Raw genomic sequence first — 24,928 nt, 5'->3', positions numbered from 1 at the left:
GTGGAATAATTTTTTTTATCATGTTTATTTGAATCTATTTCAAGCTAGTCCCTTGTAAGAGCTGCTTTGTTAATGCCACAGAGACCTGAATGCCTGTTATCTCAATCACTTCTAACACTGAAGTAATTAATCACTATCAGGTAATACTAGTAAGCCCCTTTTCACATACCATTTATATTTCTATATAAATTAATATAAAACTTCTATATTTAGTTAATCCAACAGAAAATTTGTGGGGTAAATTTCATGCAAAGTAAAAGTTTGGAAAAAGAATCCTTCAACAAAGAAAACTACCCAGAAATCACGAGTTTTAAAAGTGTATTGATTTCAGAATATACATAAGAAGGGATTGCTTCTTGACCACCAAATTCACTGTTATTGTTCCCTGATAATATGTCACACAGCAAGAAAGAGGAACATGCAACGACAGTTAATGTAAGAAGGAAAACCCCAAAAATTCAGATGACCCTCTTGTCTCTACTTTTGATTTGAAGATCTGATGAGTAGAAGAAACCTTCTTCTCATTTCAGAAACCTTCTTCTCATTTCAGTCATGATTTCATAATTTTATATTTTCTACATGATTAGTATATTTATTTTTCCTAAGAGATGTTAGACATTAGTGCCTCAGCTTGCAGTTTTGACTCTGTGAGCACGTGGGAATTTCAGCCCCCAAATCCAGAGAGTGCTTTAACCAGGAAGAGGAAAGTTCTGGATGACTTTACCTTTCTCTTTCCCATGTAACACCTCGACAATCTCATCCCTGAGAATTGGTTACTGGAGTCCATTTCATCAGTCTTCTGGAATGGATGATCAGCTGAGCAGACTATTATGCAAACTAACTCCTTCTCTTCTTTACAGACATATAATGTTAGAAAATTCTATCTTACTGCCTTTATAATTATTTAAGACTTTTCCCTCCACACTTTTTGTTCCATTGATGATGGTTATTTTACTGTGCTGCTGTTACTTGCAGTAGCATCTTATTTCACATGCTTCCTTGAGAGATCAAACATGTTTCTTATTTCAAAGCTTTGTGTTTATTCTACAATAGCTGCAGTTGGTTTTGACATGGCCAGTTCCACACACCAACATAGGCACTGCTCTCACCTGGTGCTGCTTTCATCACTTCCATTTTCCTTCCTTTCCATTACTTGCCATATACTTGCCTTTTCTGAAAGTCTGGTCTTCTGAGTTTAGCTAATTCTAAATTGCTAATTCTGCATCAGGTTTGCCACCCTGAATCATATAAATGGATGTGATGTGTACCCATAAAAAAAAAAAAAATCCACTCATAAACTTTCCCACATATGCATCAAAGGAGTTTTGTGTTAGCCTCAGCTTTTGAGTCTGTCATGACTGGTTTTCATCAGAATGTATTCAATGGCAATAAAGTCTGAAAATTGTTATCTTCTTGAACTGTAACTACCATATCTTTCTTTCACAGCTGGCAACAATCTTTTAGCCAATCACAAACATGCAAGGTCATTTCTTCTGTCAGACTTGCTGATTGTTAAATGTCTGCAGTGAGACTGAGTTGGAGTTTTTGACTGAAGTCTACTTGGAGCCCGATGTCAGGGACACAATACAGAAGAATTACTGATGTATTTTCATTTTCTGCTGGAACAGCTACAGGGAATCTTCCATTCTCAGCCTGATTGGATGGTCATACCAACAGCTATTCAACATTGGCAATTGCAGAGTTTTTTCTCCCTTCTCTTTTCATTTAGACAATGTCTACATCTACTCATGTTTGAATTACATCTTATCTTCAGATGTGGTTTTCTAGTTCACTTCTGGGAGTACAGGGGAATCTGACTTTTGTACTCCATATGAGGTGATGTAAAATTCCTTTTGTTTCTAAACAGCTGAGATCCATATTGATTCATTAAGAATCAAGTATTAATGTATTAAGGATCAAAAATAAGGGATTTGTAAATGAGGCTAGAGCTCCTGTTTTAGTTTTGTCTGCAAAAAATTACCCAAGTTCTTTCAAAATGTTTATAGAGGTATGTAGCAGTGTTAACACAGAAACATCTGCAAAAAAGTACTTTTTAATAAAACAAATCTTGTCTCACAAACAGGACAATCCACCTACTTGGGAGTTACTTTGTTCATTTTTGAATAATTAGTAAAGCTTTGTTCTTGTGCTTCTTACATTTTAGTGTAAATCTTGTGTATGTTGTAACTAAGGAAGAACTGTCCACCTGTTTTGGCAACTTCTTTGTTTTACTTTGGGTGGTTTTATCTTTACTTCAGTGGAAGAATAATAATTAAGAAGAATTAAATATTTGTCATCAGCCCTTCTTTACTCAATGCATTTCCTAAGGAATTCAAAATTTAAGACTACATATATATATATATATATATGTATATATGTTTGTGTGTGTGTGTGTGTGTGTGTGTGTGTGTGTGTAAATAGCAGCAAAATCTACAATTTTAAAAGGGTAGTATTCTAAAAGGACTTATGGGTGCTCAACCTTGACCATAGGTAGGGAAGTCCTGCATGCTGCCCAGAACTTCTTCCTGCAACAACACATTATTCCTTATACAAGATCAGGCATTTGCATAAGTTATGCTTCTACATGGATGTAGGTGCTAAACATCTGGAGTCTGGTTACTTAAGGAAAGCTTATTTTCCTGAGTTTCTTTTTCCAATCTGAAAGATGGAAACAATGAAATGGACTGCTCCATAGTGGGGAAAATGTTAACTCCCTCATGAGCTGTCATGGCAAAAGCAGATGTGCCTAATACCCGTGATTTTGTTGACCTTATGGAATGTGCAAACCTGAGGAAAGATGCTCTGAGAATAGCAGAGGGGAGTATGCAGGAGGCAGACTATTACAGCCAAAATATTACTGTTAATAGCAATAATTATATCTCATGAAAAGAAGCTTAATGATAGGGTTAGATACTTCTTTGATGAGATAGTTTTCAGTTAGAGGAAGATGCATGCACCCTGATTTAACTGGAATTAGAAGAAATGGAAAGAGCATTAAAACCTTGCTCATAGTACTGTTTCCAGGTAATGTCCATGATAATTTGCTATTACATTTTCCCATGCTTTTCCATCACCTATTTTCATGTGATATATTCTTTGTCCAGGGCTGCTAGGTCTCTTGCTGCTTCTTCTCCAAAAAAGCTCATACAGTCCATAAAGATGTTTTCATCCCCTCAGGGTCCATGGGTGGTATTTCTCATATCTGATTATGTAATATGTCATTCATCTGGCATAAATGAAATGTAACGACTGAACACAGGAGCCTGAACAAGCCTGTGTGATTGCTCAGACTTCAGCCTAATGCTCTGATTTTGTGAACTACACTATGTAACACTTCACCTTATTCATGTATGACTTCATCACCTATTCCTGAGCACTCATTGGCCTTCCAAATGTTAGCATGAGAGTAAAATGTACTTTATGTTTTCATTCCAAGCCATGTCTTTCTGAACAGTTTTGATTTTAGCCAGATTTGTGAAAGATACAGCCTTCTGATGAAGATTGGTTAGCTCCACTGGAATCCAGATAACTTGTCCCTTTGGAGAAATAACTCTACCCTGCTTAGACAGTCCATGACAGAATGAGGTCTTGGATTACTGTCTACCTAACACTAGGTTTTATAATAATTGCTGCTTGTAAAGAGGTACTTGACTTGTTAGAGTGTATCATAGTAGAATGAGGGAAATGCTGAAAATACTAGTGAGTTTGTCCAGTTATTCACTGTTGCCTCATTCTCTAGATTCTTTTGTGGCATCAGGAAAAGATGATGCCACAATTGACTTCAAAGACTAGCTCATGGAATAATGGATATTGCCTTCAAGAAATTAGATAAATGTCTTTTGTCTGAACTTCACTTTTATGTTTTATAACTAAGTAAGCTGCTGGCAGTATCAAATGTTTTTCTGCTTGAGTTTAAACACTTTTAAACTCTTATAATTCAATGCATATGCTAATAATTTTGCAATATTTTCAATTAGTAGAAATACATTTTATAGTTTTATTTCCATTTTTCAAATACTGAACTTTTCATTAGCCAACAAAGAAAGACATTTAAATATTTTCTGCCAAAATTGCTCCAGCTTTCTGATGCCTTTAGTTACTTAATTTTCCTTCAGACTGCAGCATAGATTCACAGTTAGCATTATCTAGCAGTGTACCCAAAAATTAATATCCTCAAGCATTAAATCTTCTCTTTTCTTCTAGATTCACCTGGACAAGTCTAATCTTCGAAGAGAAATTTTAACCACTACAGCCTGAATTGCAAGTGTATTCAAGGGATGTAGTTTATAGACTAATTCATCAAAAAGGCAGTCCTAAGTAATAAATAATGGAAGATTATGAGAAGGTATGATCTCAGCCACTTATCTTTTGGATTTCCACTCAGTGATGAAAAAAGAAGGAAAGATGTCAAACTGTGTGAGTATGTGGCAATTCAAGTGAAATCTTCTTTGCTTCAATATGATTTCAATATAAAAAATAGCTTTTTAGAGTTAAGTCTCTTGATTTCTTTTTTCAAGAACACTAAATTAATTGAAAGGTAGCCAAAAAAATCCCATATCATAGCTCAGTTTCATTAAAATGATGATATTAGAAATGTCATACCATATAACCTTGAAGTTATGAATCTATCATATGATGGAGAAAATTTCTGGACTTCCAGAAAATAATGTAGTTGGAAGTAAGCTACTATAGAATTAATTAAGTTCTGGTCAGAGAGCTAAATGGTCATGAGAGGAAGAGCATGAATGAAAGAGGTCGATCAGAAGAATTAGCTCAGTAGTCACCCACTGAGCTGCATCTGGAAACGAATATTGGATTTGGATCAGAATGTCATTGGGAAAAGGTCTTCTTATTGAAAGAGCACTGCAGAGTATGTATAAAAAATATGCATTCATAAATTGAATTAGTACAATAGTAAAGAGAGATGGAAAAACTGATGAAAATATTTTCTGTCAGAAAATATGATTTTGTCAAAATGTGTTGCTTTTAGCAAACTTCTAATCCTACATAGGTTTTGATAAGAAACTTCTCGAACAGCTAAGTTTCTTGACAGCTCATTCCCCAGATCCTTACCAGTTTACCTGGAAAACTGCTTGACACAGGTATTATTTCTGAATTTTGCTTTGTTACAGGATAATTGGTTCTTTGAATTTTTCTTCATGAGGACTGAACTACAGTTTAGTACCAGGTAATTTTCAGCTCCTGTCTCTGGGGTGTTGTGAATGGCTCTGGGCGATCTGAATGCAGTGGCTGTGGCTCTATCTGGTTTTCTGGTTACTTCACTCCGAAGGGCACAGTGTTACTTTTGGGTTCTGATACTGAAGATATTTCAGAGGACTGATCCACTGTATTGTACCAGGTCAGTTAGTATTTTTTTAAACAGGAAAATAGTTATGAAGACTCAGACTAATATGGCTGGTAGGAATCTGTGTTTGGTTCAATGGTTTGGTTCAATGGCAAAAATCAACTAGGTTTTGAGTGCTTACTTTCACAGGCTAGATTCTTCTCAAATAATGTTGACTATTGTATTACCAACAACATTAATAGTAATTGTAAATATTCTGTAATTAATGAATTACAAAGTACTGAAGAAATTCAACTGCAAGACACTTATTCCTCTTGCTCTGTCTCCACTTTGAGAACAGACAAAATTCACAGGCTTTTCAGACTCAAGCCTAAGAAGAAAAAAAACTAGAAAAAAATCAGGTGTGCAGGCAGGAACTGACGTGTTACAGTGTGTGTATCAGGAAAATCCTGGAGTCCTACATTCCATAATGACTGAAAAAAAAGCTACAGAATCAGATTCACCTGAAGTATTGTTCTCTCCAGCCTCAAAGTCCCAATAGAATTTTCTAACTTTTAGCATCTATAGATCACCTTCATATATGAGTTGATTAGGCCAACAAAACTCTTGGTGAAGTATCTTCAAGGTTTCATTCTTCTGGATTATATTCTACTGTGAATTTGGTAAATAGCATCTAGACAGATAGAAAAAGTAGAATGACACTAGTCAAATGCAATTAAAGATTTAGATGTAGACCAATACACTAATTACTAAAGGTTTTAACACAAATAATTTACTAGATTTTTTCCAATTTTTATACTGTTTGTAATGCAATATTAATGGAATATGACAATTCTCAAAGTGTATTATAGGTTCACTTAAGTGGCATAAACATTTCATAGAAGAGGCAAAGTTGATAAATACCCTTTTTTTCCCTGCTAAATGTGCATCTTTTCCTCCACTCTAACTCTTTCTATAGTATAGAAATTTTGTTTGCCAGTTAGATGTTTCCAACCCTGAGTTCTCATTTACTTCACTGAGAAGTAAAGATAGTTCTTCACAGGAATAATCATGTGATTCCCGAGTTCAAGGTTTCAGTAGTCTTTTTACTCTTTAAATCTAAAAGGGAAAAAAAGCTACAGAAACTTACTGCAATAATGCAAGTTATATAGAGTGACTTTTCAGAGAGAGTAGTCCATTGCTTATCTGTAACTATGGATGGTTTCTGAATGTAGAAAAGACCAATTGCTTCTCCAAAGAACTCAAGGTTTTAAGAATGAGATAGGAATTTTAAAATATACCTTTTATATGTAATAAAAATAATCTATTATTGATGTAATGATATTTTAGATTAGGATTTTCAATTTGGAGACTGTGTTAGAAACCAGCATTTCCAGCATTTTGGTCTCCCTTGATACAAAGTCCTCCTTCCCAGCTGGTGCTGCCCTTTTCCTCTGGGGTGAACACTTTTTTAGGAGAAATTATTGAATATTGTATTTCCCCCTTCCTTAGGTTTATTTTAGCCTAACTGTTCCCATTATTTTGTTCACAGTGAGAATGAAAAAATTCCTCAGTCCATTTTTAGATGAAAGAGCTGGTGACAATAAATAACTTCAGTCCTTGGGTGAGGATTTCCAGTGCAGTCTCAGATTAGATGTTCTCTCTCTCAATACAATTCCCAAGCCCCTGCTCATGCTGCAGTCCCAGATTAAAGCTGGAAGAAACTTGTCCTTATTCTTATCTGTAGTTGAACAAGTGTGCATTATTCATGCTATGGTATAGTGCATGTTATACTTTCTTTGAAGGAGGGGGAAGAGCATGTTAACCTACTATGTGATCACTACTGTGACTATAAATATGTAAACTAGCTTTTCTGTCCACTAGCCATTTCACTTTTCCACTAAAGAAAGAGAATTCTGGTTCATTCAGTGTTGCCCCTTTCTCCAATCCTTTAATCTGTCTCAAAGATCTTTATCAAACACTTTCCAATTTATAAATACCACTTTTAAGTTATGAGTACCAGGATTGGACATATTTCAAGTTTCAATAATGCCTGATACATTAGCAATATAGTAATAAGGGAAAGGAAGTACTTTGTCTTATTATAATTAATAATTTAATTAACTACAGCAGAGGTCACTGTCAAAATGAGAAATAGGTTATTTTGCTCTAGGCTCTATACTGTCCCCAAAAGGAGGATGCTGCTGCAGACTATGTTCTTCTGAGATGAATGTCTTTATATGTCTGACTGTATGAAAACACATATTTTTAATTTGCACCCAAGTCAGTAAGTGAGCAAAACTATATGATCTCATTATCATCTCTGCATTCCAGTTTTATGGCATTTCTGTTCAACACTGTGAAGTATTACTTTTGTATTAGAAAGCACCTTTGACTATATTTAACTTTTCTGGATAATCAATTCATATTTGTCCTTCTGCTCCCATTATCAGTTGCTATTAAATCCCTTTCCCCATTTCACTCCATATGTATTGATAAGTTTATGTGCACATACACAGAGACACATAAATATTTTATGCATCTGTATTTTTAAGAATGGCTTTAATTTTCCTTCTAAGCCAAGTTGGCTTATTACCAGAGCAGTTGTCCTTCTTTATTGATTGTGGCTTCTGGACATCTAGTAAAATATTCTTAAACAGTTCCTAATTATTTATATTCTTCTGTTTAAATTCTTTCTCCCAATAGATTTGGCTTTATTTGTTCTTAACTTTGGAAAGCTGACTCTTTTAGAGCTCCAAGTAATTCAGTAGCTGCCATAAAAATTCTGAAACAAAGCCCAAGGAGGGTTCCTGACCTCCTCTTGGTTTGGTTCCAGAAAGAATATGAAAAGGGGGATGATGCACAGTCTTGATTAAAATTAATAAGTTTCTGAAAGAGAAAACTAAGTTTTAGAACTCATAGTAGATTTTAATGATTGGGAATATTGACAAACATTGAAAATCCTTGTAGTTGATAATGCTAGACTTCTCATGAGCAGGACTATTGAAATGGAAAGTGCTGATATCATGGAGAAATGGGCTCTGGAATGTCTGCAACCATGTGGACTCCTGTTTTTTTAATCTATTCATTAGCACACCTCATTATGACTGAGAAATGCCTGTATTATTGTTACCAGAACAAAGATATCAGTTTCATTGTTACTCTTCTGCATTGTGGTTTAACCAAGCCCCAGGCTGCTGCTCGCTCACTCTCCCACCAGCAGGATCTGGGACAGAACTGGAAGGGTAGAAACCAGAACACTCATGGGTTGAGATAGAGACAGTTTATTAGGGAAAGCAAAAGCTGAGAACACAAGTAAAGTAAAACAAGGAATTAATTCACTGCTTCCCACTGGCAAGCAGGTGTTCAGCCTCCTCCAGGGGAGCAGGGCCCCATCACATGTAATGGTGGCTTGGGAAGACAAACACCATCACATGGAATGTTCCCCACCACTCCTTTTTCTCCCTAGCTTTATATCCTGAGCATGATGTCCTATGGTCTGGAATATACTTTGGTCACTTTGGGTCACCTGTCCTGGCTGTGTCTCCTCCCAGCCTGTCAGGTACACTGTATTGGGTTGGTATGTCCAGGATTTGGTAGCAGGAAGGCTGTGAGAAGTTGCTGGAAGCTTCCTCCATGTCTGACAGAGCGAATCCCAGTCAGCTCAAGGTGGACCTGCTGCTGGCCAAGCCTGGACCAACTGGAAATGGTGATAATGCCTCTGTGATAACATATTTAGGAAGAAGGGATAAAAAGTTATTGTGCAAATCTAATTGTGTCCAGAGAAGAGCAGAGTGAGAATATGTGAGAGAAACAACTCTGCAGACACCAGGGTCAGTGGAGAAGGAGGAGGAGCTCTCCTAGCAGCAGGGCTGAGATTCCCCTGCAGCCCGTGGTGCAGCCCATGGTGAGGCAGCTGTGCCCTGCAGCCCATGGAGGTCCATGGGGATGCAGAGATCCACCTGCAGCCAGGGGAGGAGCCCCACCTGGAGCAAGTGGATGCCTGAGAGGAGCCTGTGAACCCATGGAAAACCCATGGAGGAGGTAGAGCTGGGAAGGAGGGAGGTGTGGGGGAAAGCTGTTTTTGAGGTCTTATTTTACTTCTCATTATCTAATTTCATTAGTAATAAATAAAATTATTATCTCTAATTCAAGTCCATTTTGCCCGTGACAGTGAGTGGTCTGTGTGTGTCCTTATCTCAACTCATGGACGCACCCGTCATTATATTTTCTCTCCCTGTCCAGTTGCAGAGGGGAGTGAGAGAGAGTCTGTGATAGGTGTCCCCTATCCAGCTAGAGTCAACCCAGTCCTTATGGTGCTGAAACCTAGGAATGACCCAGGGACTGACCACAGTCTCCTCCCCAGTGTGGCAGAACGAAAACCAGAAGACACCTTGGCCCTGTGTAAACCCTGCTCAGCAATAACAAAAACATTTCTATAGTGTCAACTCTGTCCAGGACAAATCCAAAACACAACCCTATAGCAGCCACTGTGAAGACAGTTAACTCTGCCTCAGCCAAAACCAGCACCGGTTCTAAGGAAGAATACTGTACTTCAGATTTAAAAACAGAAAGTGAAGTTATTTCATTTAGAGAAATAGGTCCGCTAGTTTCATTTTCACATATACAACATTAAAAACCCTAAGCATCAGCTACACTGAGTCATGAGATAAAAGTGTTTCTTGAGATCTGGCCTGCAAACTTGTTTTGAGAAGAAACAGTCTTCATTTTCTCAGCCTGGCATGTCAGTGTTGTATTGGATACAAGCATTCTGAAGAAAAAAATCACCAAATATGCACTTAGAAAAAAGGTAGCCAGTGATTATACAAAAATAGGAAGTACAGTCCAATTGTCCACACAGAATCAAATCCACTTACTCTTCCATCACCTGGTAAGTAATTATTGAAAGAACTTGAAGTTTTCTCTGAAAACAATACATTGTAAAATTAGATAACTGTGACTGTTAAAATACACTGTTTCTATAGATATTTTTATTAACATAATGTGGTGTTTGTTTGGGCTGTTTCTATTTAAAAGAATTCTTCAGATATATTCAAAGACATTGTTGTGAACTATGGTATGAATGAGAAAGGTCATGCTACCACTGCCAGGTCTTCAGAATTCATAACACTTCTGAGCACTTCACCTGGAAAGAATATTTTGTGGAGGGTCAGCTGCAAACCAGCTTGACTTTCTTTGAAAACACAGCTTCTTTAAAGTTTAGTACAAGTGACCAGGGTGAAATGTGCATGCTAGATTACATGAGAACTTTTCCTATGTGTAAAATAAATGCTTCTGGTTTTGTTTAGTTTTTCATTTGTGCTTCAATTGTGCTTTTTCTTTTTCACTTTCAATAGAAATTATGGAGGAAAATATGGATTTCTGTTTAGACCAACTTTTTTATGTAGTTAAACAGTCAGACAAAAAAAAAAGTTATTCAGGATATCCTAAATAGTCCTTTCCTCATCTGCTCCTTCAACTATCTGCAATTATCTTCATTCTTTATTTTGTAGATTCTTTCTAATCTTCACCACTTCAGAATTATAGGGGTCAGCTTGAGAGTTAGAATTCTTTTTCTCATGTAAAATTTCATTTGGAAAAGCTAAGGGAAACTGCAACAAAATACTCAGGAATTATTGATGATGAAGGGAGAACTTAAATTTGATTTCCTTACATCTGCTTCTAATGACTTTTCTAGAAATTATATTAGTGGATCAATGTTGAATTTTCATTTCTTTTCAGATAGTAGGATCTGCATGTATACTTTGCATCTTTCTCCCTTCTAACAATGGTTTCACTGTCTCCATTATGCCTATCTCTCTGCTGTAAAAATTTTTTTTTTGCAAGAATTTTTTTGCTGACTATTCCATGGTAATCTGTGGTAAACTAATCTTTTGTTGGAATACAGAAAAAATTACATTGTGGAAGTCCTACTTGTGGCCAAGTGCCACTATGATGTGAATTGTTTCAGGATGGAGCCCAAGCTGAGTGCTCTTTCCATTTGATTTGCAGATCAAATGGACATGTTTTACAGCAACACAATGAGTCAATTTTTTGGAGCCGTTTTGAAGTCTCCATTCCATCTCATTCAATTTTCAGCTGCCTCCACTTGTTTAGCCTCTTATCAGCTTACATATATCACAAGGATAAGACACTCCTTTAGCCAAGTTAATTACATTGTCTTCATCCATGCAATCATGAGCAGGCCTGGTTATTTTAATCATCTTCACGCCTACTTTCTTATGCACACTTTGCTTCTACAGTAGCCATTCTATAATGTGTGAGCTGGACCCTTGCCTAGAAGTAAGCTGATCCCTGCATTACCCTGAAATGTTCTCACTGCATTTGCTTCTAATTGGGTAATGTGCTGCCCTGTTTTCATATGTTTTTCGTTCCTTGCTATCAAACATTCCATGCTTTTTTCATGACATGATTTATACGACTTCCTTGTCACCTACATTCCTGCCAATTCTCCCAGAGATTCATCTCTAAATTGTTCTGTTTCTTCCAAAGTCTCACCCTCATACTGGTGCTAATTGAATATTTGCATACCCTGTTCCTTCTGTCTGGAACTCCCAGCCCTTTTAACTCACTGGATGTCCTTTGCCAAACACTTTTAAAAGTCAGGCTGAAACTTTCCCCTTTGAATATTGCTTTTTGTGTTCATATGTAATCCCTTTCAAATTGTTTGGAGCCCAGAAAAGTTTCCACATTCAAGTGATCAGAAGTGAGAGATAACAGCAGGGTTTCAGGCCAAATCAGATATAGAATGATCTGTGAACCTGTCGTTTCCTTGTAGAATTATACAACAGTGACAATCTCATGATGATTATGTCACATACCCTGACAAAAAATCAGGATGTCCTCCTTGTAAAAACAAATCCAGGAGGTCCTTCATATTCCTGAGCAGGTACAGGCCTGCTACATTTATGTGCAGCAGTATACTGGATAGCTTAGAGTTGTTGGAAACTGAAAGTCGACAGTTTAGCAGCAGATAGAAATTGTTCAGATATCTAGTTTCAAAGCAGTAAGTTCAAGAACTAAATTTCATGTAAGTGTTCTGTGATTAACAAGAAGTTAACAGAAAATCCTTCCAATAAGTCAAAGGATACAGCCTGATCTGATCACCTCCCTCTCTTTCATCACGTTTTCAGCTCCTTCTGTTCCTCTTTAAATCTTGCTGTGTCTTGCCACAGAATTTAGGTCTTGTCAATCTACCAGTGTTGTGCCAATGCATAAATGACATTATCAACTTAACATCAGTAGCTGCTATTAACATATCATTGTAATCTCCCAGATAGAATCAGTTTAAAGGGATGATTAGTATAATACCTGTCTGTCAAATTATGAAAATAAGCCATGGTTGTGGGTTTTTTTCAATATATTAATCCTACAACAGAATTTCTGCTAACCCGATTTCCTAGTTTAGTCTCCACTAGAGTTGCAATGGAGAAATACTGAATTTCTGGGAAATTTAAGAAATAAACGTTTGTGCTTACAAAGTAGAAGGATTTAGTAAATAAATAACATAAATGTATTGTTATGAATGGGAACTACTTATGCAAGGTTTTTCAGAACTGCATTTGCTGAAATGCAATAGCATATTAAAAGTGTAACAAAGATTAGCTGGGCAGTAAGCACAAAGCTTGTAATTATCTACAGATTTCATTGTTGGTCAGAATCCCTTCATAACTACCACAGAGGGGACAAAAATCTGTTCTATAAGTTACATACAAGGGTCTAAATGATCTGCCACACTGGCATATGCCAGAGGCAATGCTTTTAAAGTAGCTGGACTTACACTAACATTTGACATTTTCCCTACTGCAAAATTTAATAAATAGAAAGGGATCTTAGCTCTTCTTCATTGCAAATAGCTTACTGAAGTGATAAACATGGTTTACTTTACAGTTTTGTCTTTCAGAAGTTTATTTGTAAAGCTTCTTTTGATTCCTAATTATACTTGAGAAGAGCTTTGTGCCTTCCAGCATTTCTTAAGAGGGGCACGTGCCCTGAACCTTTCAGAAGTACAACAACCTGCCAGTCCTGCACCAATGCAGCAGCAATGCAGCAGCAGCTGTCTCATACTCTCTCAAGGAATTAGAGAAAATAAAGTCTGCTTTGTATCAAGATGCTGAAGTTAGAGTCAGGAAAAGAGGATGTTAATGGTGTAGACATGTAAATATTGAATCAAATATTTTATTTGAAGAGGCAGCTAATACAGACTTTTACATGCACATTTATTACCCTATTTCCTCTGTTGATTGTGTCTCCTGTGTGATTTTGGAAGGGTGATATAAGTCTTAGGTTATGAGTTCATAGATTTGAAAAAATAAATCTTTCAATAAATTGGTGCAAGTTCAAATTATCAAGCTTATTTTAGTGTGTTAGTTTAGCCTTCCCAGTATGTGACAGTGCAGCATGTGTCCTGCTGGGAGAGATGAGTTGTGGCTGCACAGGAGCTCAGGGCCACAGCCATGGCTCAGAAGAGAGCATCAGCTGGGAACTGCCACGGTCAATTTGACTTTACACTGCACGTGTATTCTGGAGCTTTCACTTCAGGCACACAAAACTTTCAGGCAGCAAATAACGTACAGCATTTAATGGAATAAAAGAAAGAGAAGTTTCATTTTGCAACTCTAAACCAAAAAATCTTCACCTTATCGAGTTCCTAGCTGGGTCACAGCTGGAACAGAAATTGAGTGCCCAATATTGGATAATCTGATCTAAAGGTTCCAAATATATGCAGAAAGGAATTGCAACTGATGTCTACTCACAAAGAGCTACTGAGCACACATAACATGTATTTCTATTGTAGTTGGTTGCATTAGGTTTCATTCTGGCCTCATATTTAAGCTTTTACATGGTTTTAAATGCTTGCTGCAAAGTCAGATCTTTAAGAAAGACATATGACTGGCAGAGAATAAATATTTTACATGGAATAATTACCTACTGCCTGAAGTCTTTGGCATGCTATTGAACAAGAAAAAAAAAAACATTTTAATACATGCCAACCACACCTACAAAAGATAAGTACCGTCACAAATCATACTCACTCATTCCAAGATTATCATTTGATAACCAGTCCAAATTGCTGTTGAGATAATAGCACGTCTTTTGATGTTACTGGCAAAGTGCAGGTAAAAATATTTCTGTGTTTGGCTTTCACCATTAGAGCTAAGATTTTACAAAACCTAACAACAAAACAAGAGCCAAAGCATAAGAGAAAGAATACTTTCTCATAGTAAATTAGATACACTTCAGCATACTTTGGGAAAAAAGTGCCACTTGGTAGAAATAGACTATAAAGTGAAATGTGTATAAACACAATTTATTTTACTAGGCAAAATTTAGAAATATTTGGAGAATCCATTTAGTTTAAGCCTAGTTTTCTGAGAGGCTTTTGGAAAATACTTGCAACAAATATAATAGGTTCTCTCAACAACGAGAGAAGCTAAGTAACTTCAGTGGAAAAAATGCAAACTGACTGTGATTTGTGGCAGATTTCCTTGACACCTCAAGTCCCCATCTATTCAAACACTGCCTCTCTAGCATCCCAGGAAGCTTTAATCGATGTCAGGTTTACACCAGTACAGAGCAGAATCTCTGGTTTACCAGTTTAAAACAATGGAACCCTTTATGCAGGGAGAATGTGACTCACTGCCTTGTTTGTCCTAGCTAATGAGAACTAACAGCACTGTCTGTAATGGATGTGCCATGGATATTACTGTGGGAACGTGCCTTCAGGAAGAGATCCAACTATCTTCCACTGTGTAGTCAAAGAGGATTTTTATTAAAACAATTTTGGAAACTCATGTACAAGATGTACTTGAATTGCACAGTAAGTTAACGATTGTTCTAACTTATCATAGCTGTTCTGCACATATGTTCAACATGCAGCTTGTTGGCATTTTGGTGCTGTGCATGTGTGTGGGGAGAGGGGTGTGAGCAGACCTAGTCTGCTGACTCATCTTGATAGATGGATTGGGTTTTATCATCACTGAATCAGAGAAAACTGCGTGGTTCTCCAAGATGAAATAGCTTGAGGGAAAGGAATAAACATCCTGCATCAGACTTTACAGTAAATCAGACCAAGCAAAGGCTCAATTCAAGTGACTGGAAGCTTGCTCAGGATTTCTGCCAAGGTTTGTTACACCATAAATGAAAATCCACAAACTAGGAGATGAAAATCTTTTAAAGACCCTTAATTGCATATTTGCTGTGTGGAAAACTCTCAGGGACAGCTCATCTCCTGGTATTTCTGTTCTCCTGATAGGGAGGCAGCAATCCAGAGCAGAGCATGTAGACTTGACCATTTCTTGCAGGAACAGAGTGTTTAATAAACCATCTGGGAGGAGAACAACTTTGTAAGGCTCCTGAACAGTGAAGAGTGAATGAAACTATTTACACCAAGCAACAACAGCAATATATATTTGAACACCTTCATCATTGTAATAATTTCTTACACATTTCCTTTTAAGAAGGGCTGTGATCCTGATTTTTTGTTTACTGTGTTTGCTGTGATTTCTGATTCATCCAGTGCATACAATCATTGAGAGGGTACAGAAGCAACATGGGCTTGTGACCAAATGGAGACATGCATTTCAGTTTATTTCACATGATGAAATTTTGCTGGAAAGGTCAGGACTGTGAAGTATTTAGTAGGAAAGAAACAGATGAGATAAAACATAAAAGCTAGCAAATCTTCTTTTCAGTTATTCATAACACTTCTTGTCCCAGGCATGCATGTTGTACACTGTCTGTACATTCTCCTGCATGCACCATGTAAAAATACTTGTTTATCCTATTGGTTGGTGTGGGGCAGACCTGAAACCCATCCCTCACCTTAGCTAATAAGAGAAGTTTTAAATACATCAAAAGCTTCCTTTAAATCTCAGGTAAGAACTGCTACATTGAAATGCATCCACCATGAACCATGTCAGGGGCTCTTACTGCAGAAATGAGCAGGTGTAACTATGACAGATTCAGTGAAGGACTGACAAGCAAGTGCTCTGTATAGTGCTATAGACTGGTTTGAAAATGCAATTTTCACCCCCCAAAAAATGCAGTAAATGTAAAGAAAAAGAGGAGAAATTTAAATAATAAGTGGAAAATCTTGAATTTTCAACCAGAATGTGAATGTTTGCATTCTGAAAAGCAGCTGAAGCACTGGTCTTCGAATTTCCATTCTTCTCTTCTGGCTTAACTCTAAGCTAGAGCACACCTCCTCTGATACAACAAGGAATTTTTTTCTCCAACAAAAACATCAATATTTTCCATTAAAAAAAATGTATAAACTATGAAGGGTACTTTAATCATAACCCAAAAGCAATAAATTTCCATTATTGAGAACTAAAAGGGCGTTAGATGCTTATTGGACCTTTCAGGTGAGACACAGAATGGCAACATAATGGAGAAATGGGATGTCTACAGTATCTTTCCACTGTGCTCATCCACTACAAGGCTGTAGGCAGTCTGGCAGTAACATCTGTTCTGTTTCTTAGACTTTCTTAAAACCCAGATGCTAAGACCATTTGATTTCCCCAATCTTCTAGGCATAATAGAGACATAATCAGTACCTGGTCTGTGCCCACCTTCATCAAAATTGAGTACTATGTACCTCTGCATTTTTTTTTTAAAACTACCTTTCTTTTGTATTATTATAACCTGGAAAGCTGATATCTAAAAATAGACAATCACATGCAGCTATAATTAAACAGGATTATGAATATTAAATAAATTACTAAGACTTCAAAACAATTTTATGGATAATGTTGTTCAGAAAACTGAAAAGAAAAAGGAACTTTTCATCTAGTGTGGGAATCAATTAGAAAAAATTCCCTAAAAATAGATCCCACAACCTACATGATATTACCATCAGTAGATATCATTCTGATATTATTATTCAATATCACATATGTCCCTTATTTCTCCCAGCAGAGAACCAGAAAACCTGTTCTCTGAACTGGATTGACCTGGAATGCTGTACTGGAAGAAACCAGCCTTCCTGAAGAGTGGCAGCTAGGAAAGTCTTGGGAGCAGGGCTGAGGGAGGTCACCTTGCTTGGGCTGCCTTTGCATTACAGAACACTCAGTAAACCAGGTAAGCTACAGAACAAGAGGAGCATTGACACATGTTTGGGGGCCTTGTGCAGGATGAAGATACAGTCAGCTATTAAACATTTATAACTAGCATTAATAAGCCATTAAAAGGATAGGAAACCCTGCATTGCTGTTCTACTCCTTTAGAGCTATTATTTTGTGAAATCTCAACAGATTTGGGTTGGGAATATGCGCTTGTTAACTTTACATTCATCACAGGCATGACATAGATAGTCCTAATACCAATGGCAATTTGCCCCACAGAGCCCCCACACTACATTACTTGTCAGCTGCTTTTTGGAAGCAGTTTGGCAGCCTGCATGCCCATGGCAAACAAGATGAACAGTTGATCAGTGGGTTGTCCAAAAAGGCAATGTAAAAACAAAGTAGTTTAAAATAGGTTTAGCACCACTATGTCCAGAGTCACACATCACACACAAATCTCCTTGTCAGCTGGAAACACGGACAGAATAAACTCATGACTTTCTGGCAGAGACTATGTAGACATTCTGGTTTTCCCAACCTCCCTTTCCCCTTGATAAGCAATGTATTATCTCATTGGAAATGTAAGGCATACTGAGACACATATCCTCAATACCCATGTGGGTGAAGAGGTAAAGTTTTACACATGCTCCTGAAAAGTGTGCTGTTGAGGATTTGGAGAGTAAATAAGATGTCCAGTATTCTTCTTGGTTTTGAAAAGCACTATTTTCTCTGCATATTTCCAAACCCAGTGATCTAAATCTGTAGAGGCATGTACTGCTTGCACAGAAGGAGAGATGCTTGGCTCTTACACACAGGACAAGTCATATAATCAAAATCAGCCTTTGCATACATACCAAGCTTTGGTATTCTTCTGAGAATTTCATGTTATAATACATTTGACCTCAGTAAGTATTAAAAATCTGCCTGAGTATCACTTGCCATATTCTGAGCAAATCTCCACAACAGCCTCCCTGCACTGGTAGCAAGAAGAGACCTGAATTAACTGACAGCCTTAGAGTGTTTGTTGGTACCATAGAAACCTCTGGACAGTCATTTACAGTGCCACTACAATTATTTCATAATGCTAACAAAGTCATGAATTTGATATGAAATTGCATTTAAATTAAAATAATTCTCTTTCAGTTCAGCTCTCATGTAAGAAGTACCTGAGCCTCTTGATTCAATCACCTCACTATGTCAGATTGCCTACAGCCCATGATCAAACTGCTCTAATTCCCTTTTTTAAAGGTCATGTAAACATGTGCACTTTGTGAATTAGATGCAAATTCAATTCCCTATTCAAAAAGCTTCCTAGTTAAGTTCCTTACCTATCCCTCAAATGCAAGCCAGCATCTGACCATAGAATATTGACTTTTGAACTGTGGTCAAAGACATGATTAAACAAAGAAATATCTGCCCGCTGCTATGTAGAGAATACAGATAAAGGGAAGTGAAGCTACTTTTTTTCTGAATGGTCCTAATTATGTAGGTCAACTAACTCACTTTTTAATATGGCTGTTCCATGATTTTACTTGGTGTTTTTCATACTGTGTTTTTATGGGGATGGTATCTGCTGAAGAACAATATGTAGATATCGAGGTACCCATGGATGGGTGTTATTGAAGATGTTACTGTAATTAAGGACTGCTTGAGTGTGCTCTCTAACAAGGTGTGCTAAAAAAAAAAAAAGAAATAATGAATGCCAGTTTTAAGCCATCTCCATCAAAGACTGAATGAAACACACTGAACAGTTCACTATTTCAATAATAATAACAGAGCAAGTATTTCTGATCCCGGCATTTCAGTTCACCTGTGAATAATAATTTCAGTAATGTTTTTCATAATTCTGAAAATAAAGTTATTACATTTATGGTCTTGTTAGATCTTTCTTTATAAGTAGTGACTTATCTGTGTACAGTTATTCTGACCCTTATTACCTTAGTTCACCCAATAGGTCTGTGCAGAACAGTACCTTATCTCTGACTGGGGCTGATGATGGAAAAAAAGTCAGCAGAGTGTCAGCTTTCCTCAGGAATCTACTTGTAGTGTCCTGGAAATATCTAATCTGAAATATTCCTGAACTCACTGTTTAGAACATTTCTGCTGTGCCAGACCTGAAATCTGAGGATGGCAAGACCCAGAAGATCATCAGGTTTTTGCAACAGTTAGATTTTGCAGCCAATGAAATCTCAACTTCTGGTTTGCCTCTATTTCAACCTCTAGGTTGCAGATTTTCAAAGACCAGGAGAACAAAAACATCTTTCAAGAATGTGAAAATCTGAGATGAAAACACACACACACACAAACAAACAAACTAACTACAAAGGAACAAGTCACCCACATCTGTTGTCATGCTTGGTAAACCACAAGATACAAGAAAAGCTGTGGCATTGTCTAGGGCAGACAGTTATTCAGGGTACTTTGATGTTTACCACAGGCAGTGCTTTTTCCAGGTGCATCACCCTACAGACAAACCCTGCTGGGGGAAGATCCACAGTTGTTGTTGGGCCTCAGGACTTCTCTAGCTGCATGAAGTTACAGCACTGTCAGAAAGGAAAAAAGAAGTTTCTTGTGCTTTGCTGAGTGCCATGACAGGTTGTAACAATGAGCAAAAATTAGACAGCAAAACATTTCTAGGGGGCTGATAAAGAACCAGCATACATGTAAATTCATCATTCTTATCAATAAACCACTCCCTGCATACTCCCTGGTATGCTAACCAAGGATAAGGAATACAGCTTCTTCATGGGCTCACTGTGAGATGAACCAGCACTCCCACCCTTAGGTCAGAGCAAGAGCTGAGTTTTAGCCACTCATCTGCCTTGAGGTCCCACTGTGGTCTTAATACCTACATTTCTTCCTTTCAGAAATAAATGAATGACAATATTGGCCAGCAGATTTCTTAAAAAAATAAAACTAAATAGTAACTGGAATAAAATATTAGAGGGAATTAAACCTAACAATTAGTGCATCTGAATAGTTAATATCTTCTGCTAAAATCAAGTATTTCAAACCTTGTTCTTACTTGAAAAGTTTAAAAAAATTAGTCTCCAAAAGTCTCTGGACCACTAGATTTAATTTTTTTTACCAAGTCTTGGGAAAAAAAGGATAATCCAAGGAATTGTTGACTTGCCAAAGCAATCATAGCATTTAAAGCAAATGGCCCAGGAATAACATATCAGTTATTCTGATTCTAATCTTAGAGAAAAAAAAATAGAATGCTGGACAAAGACAGCACTCTACCAACAGGGAATTATGAGCTAAAAATAAAGCTATATCATTCAACGTAGTTTCAGAGAAAATAGTTCTTGTCAAATTATCTTATTTGGATTTTTCTTTTATAAGATTATAGGTCTGGTTGACAAAGGTAGCTGTGTTGTTACAGTCTAATCTAATTTCACTGAAGCATTTGACATACTACACATGACATTGTGTTTTAAAATCCTGCATTATATGTAATTAATAGAGCACAGATTAAATGATTTAAAAGCCACTTGACTGATAGCACTCAAAATGTATGCATTAATGGAAAGGAATTAATTATCTGGGTCATTACTAATAAGACACTGCAGGGCTCTTGGTCCTAAACCATTTTAACCTTTATTTGAAAATAATATGAATTCTGGACGCAGTATAAAGGGGACAAAACATTAATGCCATGAAAAGCAATCAGGAGTCAGCTGTCAGAGTGTGCTGAATCTCCTGGATAAGTGGCCTGAGTTCAGTGCATGTTTGAACATGCTGAAGTGCTGTGAAGGGAGCAAAAGTGTGTTGTAGAGTGAAGTTGCCAGACCATGCCCCCAGGGAGAAGAATCTGTGCATCTTTGGAAGAATGAAAAACTCATCCAAAATGGATGCAGAGGAGAAACCCAATGTTTGACATTAGGCAAAGTTTTAACGGGGAGCCAAAGTGGTGCCAGAGTAAGCCCTGGAGAAGTGAGTGAAGAGGAATAGAGTTGAGGAGATTATTTGTATCCTATAGGATATTGTATAGGGATTTTTATCCTATAGGATATCCTACAGGGAGATTTGAGAGGCTAGAGCAGCTGTGGGGAGAGGCAGAGAGGGTGCAGTGAGATAGGGAGGTGGGCACTCCTGAAATGTGGCTCCTGGTGTTGTCCCCCTGCTTTTCATAACCTCAAGCCCATTTCCCATCCTGCAAGCATCTGACCATGGCTACTGACATCCAGCACCTTTCCCATAGCCACACTCAGCTCCTCATCCTGCAGCAGCTGGACCAGACTAGAGGGCTGGCAGTCACCACTCGGCCATCAGCTTTTCCCTCTCTAAGGACCCGCTAGGGGAAATAAATAATATGGGCCCTGTGGCTAGAGATTAAATGGTACTTGTGGTCATTTCTGGCTTCAGAATCCATGAATCACCCCTTACTGCCTGGGTGGGTTTTCCTCCTTGGTCAAAGGTCTACCAGAAAAAAAAAGAGAGCTGATTTCTAATCTCTTAGCACAAATCAAATGGCCTTGTAGGTCTGATAATCTCAGTCTGGTTAACTTTGTGTTTCTTTGCCTGTTCAAATGTCATTTGGTGTTTCCCAGAGAAAAAGGACTGGAATCAGTAAAATTATATAGGAACATGTTGCAAATGTGCATTCCACATGTTCTTTTTTTCTAGCTATTTATAATGACCAGTGTCTCTGTGTTTAAACTCTCTACAACATTGAAAGTAATGATAGTATTGTATATTTCACTTTGATAGTACATACACAAAAGTTAGAATAATACAGAGATCAGCATGGATTCTTAGCAAGGATGACATGCAGATTCATGAAGAGTAACTAAATTTTTTTGAGCCAACAATATGCCCAGCAGGACTGGAAAGTGATTCTCCCTCTCTACTGGGCAGTGGTGAGGCCACACCTTGAGTCCTGTGCCCAGTTTTGGGCCACTCACTGCAAGAAGAACATTGAGATGCTGGAACAAGACCAGGAAGGGCAACAGAGCTGGTGAAGTCCCTGGAGCACAAGTCCAATGAGGAGCAGCTAAGGGAGCTGGCAGTCTTTGTCCTGGAGAAAAGGAGACTCATCTCTCTCTACAACTCCCTGAAAGGAGGCTGTAGCCAGGTGGGGGTTGGTCTTTTCTCCCAGGAAGCCACTGAAGACAAGAGGACATGGCCTCAAGCTGCACCAGGAAGGTTCAGGCTGGACATCACAAAGAACATCTTCACTGACAAGGCTTGCCCAGGGAAGTGGTGGTGTCACCATCCCTGCAAGTGCTCAGGGAAAGGATTGATGTGGCACTTAGTGCTGTGGTGACCAGTCAAAGGTGGGACTTGATGATTCTGGATGTCTTTTCCAACCTTAATGATTCTATGATTTTATGATCTACTTAGTTTAGGACTCTACATCTCAGGAAGAATTCTAGGTTAGTATATTATTTTTAAACATTAAAGTATTTTTTCAACAGCTAATATTGAAAAATCCCACCCCAAAAGCCTTTATGGAGTTTCATTTAGTGCATAGACCAATTAGTTAATTGCTCCATGCTAAAGCAAATCCTCAGCACTTTAGTTTTCAAAATCTGAACTTCTACATAGTTTTATTAATAACCAGTACCTTTATAATGGGCCAAATTAAGCCAAAATCCTTTGTGCAAAGGGGCATAATGTTTGGATTTGAAAAATCCATGTGAGACTTTAATTTGTTGGTTAGAACCCAATACTAATTAAAATTAGACAAAATCCAACAGACCTTTGATAATCACATCAAAAGTTCGCATTCATTTGATGTGGATTGTCTATATTTCATTGTTACTCTCTTAAAAGATTATTTATGTACAAAGAGTTAGAAAATAATATTAATATTTAAAAAGTGGAACTATAAGGGCAAACACCGATTCAGCATATAATTTAATTTAATAAATGTTTGCTTTATTCTGCTCAAAACCATGACTTGTGACATTATTTTTTGCATACAGAGTGATCTACAAAGATTCTTAGTAAAATATATTTCTAGTGGAACAAGAAGTTTTGCTTGTTTCACTTGGGGACTGGATTCAACAGCATTTGCTTAACAAGCTGGGCATTAAGGAACCACATCAGTCATATTTTCATTCCAAATTTGCCACTGGTTTACTGAGCAAAGTTCCTCAGAGGAAAAAATCTGATTTCATAAAAGATCACACACACCAGTCCTAACAGTCTAAGATGCTGTACTGAAAGTTGTCTGGAAATTTGGCATATTTTATGCAACTAAGAGCAAAGTACTTTCTTCACAGCTGAGTACATGGAAGGCACAGCAGCATTATAAAAGAGGGAGATTACCTAAGATGTCTAGAAATGGAGAACGTATGAACTTAGTTAGAACACTCTGGTATTTACTTTTCCTTTCTAGAGAGAGATATACAGTACTTCATGATTTCAGTGTGCAAGGCAGCAAAGCTTCTAAGCAGTTCAGCAAAAATCCTCTGCTGACTGGAGGCTGGGAAAAATAAAAATGAAAGGATGTGAATAAAAATCATGTCTGAGAGTCAAATAGGAAGCAGAGTGCCGCTACTTTTCATTCCATCATGCAGAGAGAATTTATTGCATTTTAAAGGTATCTAGATTAAAAAAAAAAAATACAACTCAACAAAACTAACCCCAAACCACTCCAATGTTATAAAGCTACAATTATTTAGGAAGCGTTTAAATGGTAGCTGGCTGTGTAGCCTTACTGCAGATTCAGAGAACACAGCAGAGACACTTTGTTTCATCCATTCTTATTCCTCTACTCTGCTCTCATGAGACCCCATCTGGAGTACCTCCAGACCTGGGACCCCACAAAGGAAGGACATGGACCTGCTGGAGCACGTCCAGAGGAGGCCACAAAGGTAATCACAGGGTTGGAGCACATCCTATGGTGCCAGGTTGTGAGATTTGAGGTTGCTCAGCCTGGAGAAGAGAAGGCTCTAGGGAGACCTTGCAGCAGATTTCCAGTACCTAAGGAGGCTGTAGGAGGTCTGGAGAGGGACTTCTGACAAGGACATGTGGTGACAAGGGGTAATGGATGGCTTTAAACATAAAGAGCATAGGTTTAGATGGGACATAAGGAAGAAATCTGCAAGGGTGGTGAGACATTGGAACAAGTTACCCAGAGAAACTATGGATGTCCCATCCTTGGAAGTGTTCAAGCCCCAGGATGGGGCTCTGGGCATCCTGGCCTAGTGAAATGTGTCCCTGCCCATGGTTGGAAGACTTGGCCTAAATGATCCCTAAAGTCCCTTCCAACACAAACCATTCTGTGATTCTATTATATATAGGTAACAATGGACTTTTTACATAATCTTGGGTTCAAGGTCCCAGTTTTTCTTTCTTACATATTTGAATCTCTTACTATATTCAGTTATTTTATTTATCTTAATGGTACTCCTTAAATATTATTCCGCATAAGTGAAGTAGCATATTATTTTTGCTCTTCTTCTTCGAAGTCTGATGATAGCATTGAGAGACATTTATTGAAATGCACATTGACACCTTGTTTTTGCATAATAAATTATCATTAAAGATTCTTAGTTTAATTAAGTAATACATTTAGTTTGCTGGCTGATCATTTATCATCTGTAAT

At 37.5% G+C, this 24,928-nt stretch overlaps 1 non-coding gene across 1 annotated transcript; it reads left to right on the top strand.

The window, feature by feature from the left end:
- The first annotated feature begins 22,064 nt into the window (after positions 1 to 22,064).
- Positions 22,065 to 22,171, top strand: LOC116183351 (U6 spliceosomal RNA). The gene has a single exon (XR_004147951.1). It is a non-coding gene; the product is annotated as a U6 spliceosomal RNA (small nuclear RNA).
- Positions 22,172 to 24,928: the final 2,757 nt, after the last annotated feature.

This window comes from Lonchura striata, chromosome 1 (genome assembly GCF_046129695.1).
Source record: "Lonchura striata isolate bLonStr1 chromosome 1, bLonStr1.mat, whole genome shotgun sequence".
In the NCBI taxonomy this organism is placed as follows: Eukaryota; Metazoa; Chordata; class Aves; order Passeriformes; family Estrildidae; genus Lonchura; species Lonchura striata.
The sequence above is the reverse complement of the archived record's forward strand: the minus strand, read 5'-3'. Positions and strand labels throughout refer to the sequence as shown.